The sequence below is a fragment of the Emydura macquarii genome, unplaced genomic scaffold (assembly GCF_026122565.2).
Source record: "Emydura macquarii macquarii isolate MOO-44397 ecotype Brisbane River unplaced genomic scaffold, CSIRO-AGI_Emac_v2 contig_1876, whole genome shotgun sequence".
Taxonomy (NCBI): domain Eukaryota; kingdom Metazoa; phylum Chordata; order Testudines; family Chelidae; genus Emydura; species Emydura macquarii.
This window is the reverse complement of record NW_027132013.1, coordinates 6,292,527-6,301,380: the sequence shown is the minus strand read 5'-3', so window position 1 is coordinate 6,301,380 and position 8,854 is coordinate 6,292,527. Positions and strand designations below refer to the sequence as shown.

The 8,854-nt window shown below is 44.0% G+C and overlaps 1 protein-coding gene across 1 annotated transcript in view; it reads right to left on the bottom strand.

The window, feature by feature from the left end:
* PRR5L (proline rich 5 like) overlaps positions 1–8,315 on the bottom strand; it is a 110,233-nt gene extending 101,918 nt beyond the window's left edge. The window contains exon 1 of the mRNA XM_067557571.1: positions 8,199–8,315. The gene's annotated coding sequence lies outside the window, so the exon portion shown is untranslated. The remainder of the gene's footprint in view (positions 1–8,198) is intronic.
* Positions 8,316–8,854: the final 539 nt, after the last annotated feature.

The window sequence follows — 8,854 nt, the reverse complement described above, 5'->3', positions numbered from 1 at the left end:
GAGCTGGCAACGAAGCCCAGAATTTCTGACTTCCCATGCTGTACGCATTAGACAATTCTTCCTCCCCAACAGCAGAGACGAATTAAGAACTAGAGGCAAGGAACTGAGATTTTTCCAATCTGATCTGAAAGACAATGGGTAGTTGCGGGTGCTAAGCAAATTGAGCATCACGCCACTTACTTAGCTGCTGATTTGGGAGCAGAACGGTCTTGAAAATCATGGCCTGAATATTTATCAGTGAATACTAAACTAGTAAAACTAATTAGTGCATTAATAAAGAATCACTGGGGAGGCCGAGCTACTGTGGATTTCATGGTTTTCCACTTGCTAGTTACCAGCTCAGTCATCGCCACTTTAAATGTAGGGGGAGCCTGCCTTGTTCAGGGACTACAGCAGCACCTCCTCCTAACTCTTCATTTCTTGGGCTGATTTAAGAGTACACATACATCCACTGACATTTCTGAAGCTGCTGCTGAAATACATTAATGATGCACTGGTGCATACTAAGAATACTGAGTTTTATACACATTGATTGATTGTGCCTATGATGTAGAGAGGTAAGTATGGCAATCCACATTTGATGGATAAATACACAGAGAGGTTCTGCAGCTTGTCCAAGTTTACACAGCTTAGCAGTGAGAGCTTGCACCAGAATACAGCAGACTTTTAACTCCCGGTTTTGTCCTCAGACCACTCCTCTCTCATGAATATGCTAACAGGAGCAGGGTCAGATTAATGCATAGGCAAAGGAGGCATGTGCCTATGGCCCAAATTTTTTGGGGGTGGGGTGCAACTTGAGTGGTGCTGTGACCCTGTGCTCCAGCAATGCCACTCACTCAAATTTGGTCCAGCCGCCCCTTTGTTATGATAGAGGAGTTGCCAGATCAAATTTAAGTGAACAATGGGGCAGTCAGCACTGCTCTTCCTTGCTGCTGCCTGGGGGCTGGCTCCCACACCACGGCATCCCCTTCCAGCAGCCCATGTCCCCTCTATTCTGCACACCAGACTCACTCAGTGACAGCCTCAAGAACTGCTACATGTACAGAGAGCTGCACTGAGTGCCCACAGGGGGCAGCCAGCTGGGAGATGAGTGGCTAGGAGCCCTGGGGGAGGGGCATTCAAGGAGGTTAATAAGGCATCAAGAGCTAGTCACTGACCTGATAGGAGAGGGTTAACTAAGCCACATCTGTGCACTGGGAGCCAGACATGGTTGGGTTAATAGACCGCTGCTGTACCAGCCAGGACAGAGTTAATACACATGCATCCGTACTGCATGGGAGCATCTAGTTTAGCTGGACAGTAGAGGGACCCAGAAGTGTACGTTTGCCTACGGCCCAGTGATGGGTTAATCCAGCCATGAACCGGAGTGAGGGAATGAATGGTAGGAATGAATTAATACAGTACATATTTGTGTCCAGGTAGCTTTTGTGCAGTGACCTGAAGAAGAGCTCTTCGTAGCTTGAAAGTTTGTCTCTTTTTCCAACTGAAGTTGGACAATAAAAGAGATTACCTCACCCACCTTGTCTCTTAGGTAGCTTGCACATTTTCCCCAGTAGATGGTGACCTTGGCCTTCTAATTTTATCCATAATCCCACTTTATCTGTAGAAAGCTGCAGTCTGGGGCTGGTGCTATAAGAAGCTGGGAGGAATCAGGTGCCTGCCACAGCCAGAGCCACTTACTTTGGCAGAAGAAGAGGAATGAAGGGGAGATTTATTCACTGTTTCGCAAAAGGCCCCTGGTGCTAGCACATTTGTGGGCTGAGGCACTTGAGCGGATTCCAGGGGAGGCTGGCAGAACTGGAAGGAACCGATGCCTCTCAGTAGAACACTTTGCCAGTCACTTGCCTTTTTAATGCAAAAGGATTCGTGCCAAGTGTGAATCCTTCCTTTTGTGTTTAGATGCTGATTCCTCCAGAGACAGCTTTGGCATCCCAAGAGAAAGCAACAATGTTATACTTAAAGGGACACTGACAATTTGGAATCTTGTATAATTAATGAGTTTCAAAGAATGCACGTTTCTGATACAGCCCCCTTTAAATAACAGTATGATCAGACATTTACAAAAATTCTGTAAAATAGTATTCTAAGGGTTTTTCTGCTCTTCTGCTATATTACAGAGATCTTTTAAAACAACTCACGAGTCACATGCTTGAGCGCACTTCTCCTCCCACTCCACTTCCTCTCTGGGCACATTCCCACCTGCTTGCTCCTTTTTCAGCTTTGTTGTTACTATAAGTGTAGGGCCTGGGACACAGAGTGCATGAGATCCTCCCTACAGCCATGCACAAAGGAAGTCATTGGGGGACAGGAAACACAACTGAGCATCAGCGTAACAGTGACACTGACATTACACAAAGTGCTGTAAAACACACAAAGTAAAGAAGCTGAATAGCATTAAATACATTTCCACCCCTACCCTTATCTCTTTCAGTTGCTGTCTCTGAGGTGTTATTTGTAACCAATGTAAGTATCGCTTTTTCAGACAGAAATGCGATTTTTCAAGTTGACAGCGTCCCTTTATGCGGCTGAGATGGTAAAAGTTCAGTGTCACAGAGTGGTAGAATTATAATAGCATCCATTAGTGCTGTTAGCAAGAGTCTGCCAATGCAGATTGTAATTTAGCGGGTTATAACTCAGCAATGCAAATAAGATGCAGGATGAAACTTTGCATATAAGACTAGGCCTTGGAGTGAGCTTTTTTAAAAGAAGTGATAAATCCCAATTGTGCATTGAAGCTTTGGGCCATATTGTAAATTATTGGTACAGACATGGAAACCTAAATGATAAGGGCTGAGGTACATCATGGCCTGCCACATGCACTGACAGGAAATTAACCTGTTAACATTATCAACAATGTAAATTTCCTGGTCTAAATGTTCCCAGGAGATCAGATGTCCTTGAAAACTGATGGTTCCTTTAATTCCCAACACTCCTACTTAAAAGCATAATCCTAACCATCACAAAACCAGTGGCCACAGCATCCTTCATCCACTTCTGGGACTTCTCTTCTACTTGATATGATGCATCATAAGCATCTGAATTGGCTACAAAAGTGTTTCTAGATAGTGTTGAGCTGGATGGATTCCCTATGACTGCTTATCCTGGTACTCAAGCAGACAAATAACTGAAGAAGAAAAAGATGGGGAAACACTTCATAATTTTTTAGAAAATGTAAGATCAACGAGCTGGCCTCCTGTGGTCAGTAAGGAGTAGGGGAGCCAACCCTGCTGTCCCAGTTTAATTCATGTCAATCGATAAATCTTGGCATGCCTCAGTCTGATCCCAACATGTGGCTTTATTTTTGAATGAAGCTTAAAAGGTGGTTTTGTTTTTTGTTTTAAGCTCAAGTAATTTTCACTTTTCAGTCCCTGGCTAGCGTCAGCAATAATAAATTCCAAATATCTGCCAGCTATTACTTAGTAGTAGTATTGCAGTAGCAGCTAGCAGCCCAGTCCTGGACCAGTGTTAAGTATTTCTAGGGCACTATAGTATCTGAGCACCAAGATGACAAAGGACTAGCGAAGGTAATATGGTGACAGATCCTTAACTTTATATAAAAATAATAAAAAGCAAAACCACTTGAAATTCTATCTGGACTAATGAGTGGCAACCCTCAAATGTTTTAGAAAAGAATCCAGAAATTTGGAAGTCTCTTGGAATCTCCTTGTTCTTGAAATTTCACAAGAACAGGATCCTTCTTAGACACGTAGTACTGACAGCTTTGGGCCAGGGTGGAAATCCTGTGGCAATAAGTGCTGCATTAAGGCCCAGGCTGTGCTCCCTCCAGACCTCCTACTCCATTCATCTACACTATGCTAGCCTGAGCTCTGTTTAAGCAAATTTTTCTAGAAAGGGGTTCACTAGAGATAGACCCATGCAAGCCCCCAGATCACACCTGCTGGGTGATCCAAACCCAAATCTAGAACTGACTTTTGCAATCCTGTAACAGGCTGAACAAAAACCTAGAGCTGAACTTTGAAACCTAACTCTGGAGCCTAATTTTGCAGCATGAGCCCTCAAACCTCTCTAGTTCTAATGCAGTCTCCTTGGCCAGCAAAAAACAGGTTCTTAGGCTATGTCTACACTACAGCAGCTGCAGCAGCGCAGCTGCATCAGTGTCATGCTTCTGGTGAAGATGCTCTAAGCCGGCGGGAAAGAGCTCTCCCATCCGCTTAATAACTCCTGCCTCCGCTAGAGGTGGTAGCTATGTCGGCAGGAGAAGCTCTCCCACCAACATAGTTGTGTCCATCCCATAGGTCGATAATACATCGCTCAGGGGTGTGGATTTTTCACACCCCTGAGCAATGTAAGTTATACTGAAATAATGTGTAGTGCAGAAATAGCCTTAGATTCACTGACTCCTCCACTCCACTCTCATGCCAACATTCCCTCCTGCGGGCTCCCTTCCTCTGAAGAGTTGGAATTTTCTTCTGAGTCACCGCTTTTGCTTTAGCCTCCTGGACAAGCAGCAGCCTAGAACTGTAATTGGTTTAATGCTGAGCAGGGTTCATAACCCCACAGAGCAGCTCCCCAGGCTCTAGTCTTTGGCTGCTATGCCCGCAATGCTATTAGAAGTAGCCAAGGAAAATAAAACGTGACGGCTGCAGCAATTCAGCACAACAGGTGCCAATTCCTGGGGAGCACCAAAAAAAAAAAAAGAAAGAAAGAAAGAAAGATGCCAAATGTTATTAAAAAATAATGAGGGTGCTGATTTCAACATTGAGGGATCTTTCCCGTAATACTCATGAGCAGCGTGAGAGCTAAAATCTGTTCTGACAAAATCTCATTGACTTGACCGCTTTCCTTATCTGCTGCCTAGCCAGAGCACCATGCAGTTCCCGTTGCTTAGGAAACATAGCAGGGCGGTTGAGGGGAGAGGGAAGGTCTATTCTGTGGAGAGAAAAGAGCAGTAGCGTTTCATATAACTTCTGCTGACAGTGACAGGGTCAAACCTGAAGGGGATTTGGTGCCTAGATGTAATTTATCCAGAGAATGATTAGCAGTTTTTATATATAAATTACATATATATAAAACAAATGTATTGGGAGATCTTTTTTTCTTTAAAGTCAGTCTGAGTGCTGGATTCACATCCCCGCAGTCTGCAGTCCTGTCTGAGTAGAACACATGCAGTGGCAATGCAGGTGTAAGAAACCCAGACTGTACAGATGGTCATCAGTAGGTTTCGGGCCTAGGATTTAGAGCACTATATGCATCATCTCCCACCACTTGCACTAAAGGAACAACTTCTAAGAGGGTATTGGATGCAAGAAGTCACGCTGAAGATTCTGGGTTGAATTTTTGCTGACGACGTGATGTTTATAAACGCTCAGGAGTTCAATACAAAACAGAACACCACATGAGACTTGAATTCTTGAAGACTCCAAAGGCCCAGGATAAGCTTTGTCTAACTAGGTGAGCACATAAGACACCAAGTAAATGTGTGTTTTCATGGCTCCCCCTAGTGACTGACTCAGACTCAAGATAAAAGCCTGCTACTTGGTAGTTTTGGAGCAGAAGGCCCCGTGCTTGATCCCTGCCAATGACAGCAGCAAGGAAGCAGGCACATTGTGTTATACAAGCTTCCCACACACCACCATCATCCCGAAATGTGCCTCAACCCTGAGCTGGCAGGGCCAGCATTTCTTTTGGGTCAGAGGGCAGTTCAATATCCAGGCTCATTCAATCCTTGACCTCTTCCCTGAACTGCCGAATGTGATGGTGGTGTGTTTTGTTCTGTTTGTTTTTCATAGACACCTGACTACTAGAAACTGGACTGAGAGCCATCAATTTATTTCACACAGGTCACTGAAAAAAAATCAAGTGGTAACGTTTAATCACCACATAACAAAGCTGGATTCAAGTCAGCAACCTAGACAAACTGGGCTCAGAATCTCCAGAGCCACCAGTGTCTCCTCATGAGCTGAGATTCTGCCACAAAGACACCAGCTATAGCCATAAGTCTTTTATATCTGGCGTAGTTAGATAATTCAACTAGTTTCTAGCTTCTGATCTAGGTATTTGCGTGTGCCGTGGTCACAGAAACATCAATTACTTTTAAAATGCAGTCTGGGGTCCAGTAAAACATTTTATCCAAGGGGAGTAAGTATACTCAAGAGACGACGATTGTGGAGCTGGACAGGATTGGGGGGCTAAACACAATATATCCTTTTAGTTTTTTAAAAAAAAAAAAGCTGGACAACTTTTCCTCTGCTCCCAATTTCATTTTTTTTTAAAAAAATTTGTTGATTTGTACCTGTTTGGTAGAGGAGGAGTTAAATAAGGAAGTGAATCTTTGTTATCCTCTCCTGAAAACGATGGAAATGTCAAATGACCCCTTTGGTCTAACACATTCATTCAAACCAGAGGCTCCTTTCACATTAGCAGCAATAAATTCAAAGCAGATGGGAAAATTGTACTTCACCCTCTGATCCAGCTTTCAAAGTCTTTTGATTTCAGAATCTTTCACCTGCTCTTCAGCTTTCCTTGCCTGTTAGATTCCCTGGCAAGATTGATAGGGCTCCGGACAAGGGGATGCAAGGACTTTCTGCGAATTCAGATACCCTGTCTCTCTCCCACTGGATCACCCTACATCTGGCTATGTTAACCACCGATTCTCTCTCTGCCTTTGATGTAGAGTCACTTTGATTTTTTTCTCCCTCTTCATTTTATTACAACACTTTGCAAAAGGTCAATGGCTAAATCTTACTGTGTCTGCATAGCCTTCCTTTTATGTAGACACTTGTGTATACGTCAGAGAGCAGGCGAGAAAATGCCCAAAGCTGGTGGTAAGTTCATTTGGGGAGGCTTTTCCCTAGTTTCTCCAAGGCTGCAAAGCTGAAAGCATCATCATCAATAAAGTAAAGTTTAGGGAGACTATCAGAATATTTCCAAACACTTAGGAGGTCTGTTCAACCACAGAAGAAACTCCCAAGGGGAATGCTGGAAGCTGCCATTGTTTAGGTCAGTCGCACTAGACTTGACAGCAAATGTGGTGTAAGAAACAATCCTGCATTAGTCAAGCGAGGAAGGACCGAATGTGTGTTTTTTCATCTCTATGTTCTATGAAACAGAATGGTTCACCTTAATTTAGGGCTGCTCTGTGCACTGTGACACCACAGCTAAAAGCACCACTTCCAAGAGTTGATATTTAGAGCCCTGTTTTCACTTTTTCTTTTCCAGTGTCTCCAAAGCCATATTAGCTTCTATCTGTCCAAGTTCCATCACTGTATTATCTGAGCACCACACAATCGTTAATGGATATATCCTAACAACCCCAACGAGGTAGAGAAGTATTATTTCCATTTTAGAGAGAGGGAGATTAAGGCACAGAAATTAAATGATTTGCCCAAGGTCACATGGGCATCCTGTAGCAGGGCTGATAAATGAATATAGATCAAGTCCCAGTCTAGTGACTTAACAATAAGACCCTCCTTCTTCTCCTCTAGACTCAATCCATCCTGCTTTCTCTCTTTACTCCTTTAAAAAGGTATTTTAAAATGCTATGTTCATTCTTTTCAGTCCCCTCTCCACCCATTGTCTCAATTCCTATCACTAATAGGGCCAGAAGCAACACATGGGCCCCACCTGGGGATATTCCCCAAGGATCAGCCTTACATCTACCCTCTGGCCCTTTCATGCCAGCCTAATTAGTGCAAAGGGGCCACAAGCACTGATGAATCAGTCTCAGAGTGATTTTAGGTTTAAACCCAATAAAAGCTAGTTTCTCTCTCATTTCACATACACACAGAAATCTCTGCTTTAGGGTTACTCCTGAAAAGCAGCTTTTTCCATGGCCTGGGGAGTCCATGGTCTCTTTCCACCCTGACAAGCCCCACGGACAAGCAACTCTCCTGCCCCCATCTCGGTGACACCCTCAGCCCTGAACAGAGCAGGCCAAGTGCTGAAGGATGTGCAATTGGCGATGCACCTCAGCTAGCTCCCATCCTTGCAAAGGTCAGTGTCATCAGTTAAATCAGAAACATTGTAATTTCAAAACCAAAACTTTCACCCCAGAAGAGCCACAGATGCCATTGGATTATTGGTCCCTGACCCAAACATACCCTCCACCCAATGCCTTTTATCCTCATTGCCACCCCTCAATTCTCTTGCTGCTCTCCTAAGAGCTCTTGTCTCTTCCTTAATGCTCTGATCCCACTCCTGCTGCCCTCCCCGGGCCCATTCTCCATCTCAGTCCTTACCTTCTCCCTGCGCCTCCTGTCTCCAGTGCCTTGCTCTGCACAGCAAGCCAGGCTTCTCCTCCAGTCCGTAATCCAGGAGGATGTTTGCACTCCTTCAAAGAACCATAAAGAAGAGAGTCAAGCAGGCTAGACAAGTAGTAATCCTCTGAAGTTGGCTTGTCTAGCCTGTTCCTTTTCTATGACCCTGGAGGACCACAAAAGCCCTTCAGAACTATAGGGAATTGCCTATGCAAGGTAATTTTAAACACAATGATGCCAAATGCACCCAGGCACCCAGAGAGGCATGGAAGTCAGTGCAATGAAAAAAGTACCAAATGAGGATCAGTATGAAGTTCTGGTACCAGAATTGATGACCAAATAATCTATCCAGATTGGCAAACCCCACATCTCCATGCATACGATTATCTTCAATATAATCACCTGGGGCAGATCTCAGCCACTAGTTGTAACATATTATGTAACAAATGCATAGTCAGGGTGGATTTCACAGCTCTGACTACGTTGCACACTACTGCTCTGTAGAACATCTTGGCAGTAGTGGGAATAGAACTCTGATCCTCCTGCTCTAAAAACCCAGGCCTTTATCACAGAGCTAAAGAATAATCTTCAGAAAAACTGATTCCATACAGTAGAAAGCAATAGTGTAATTAATTATA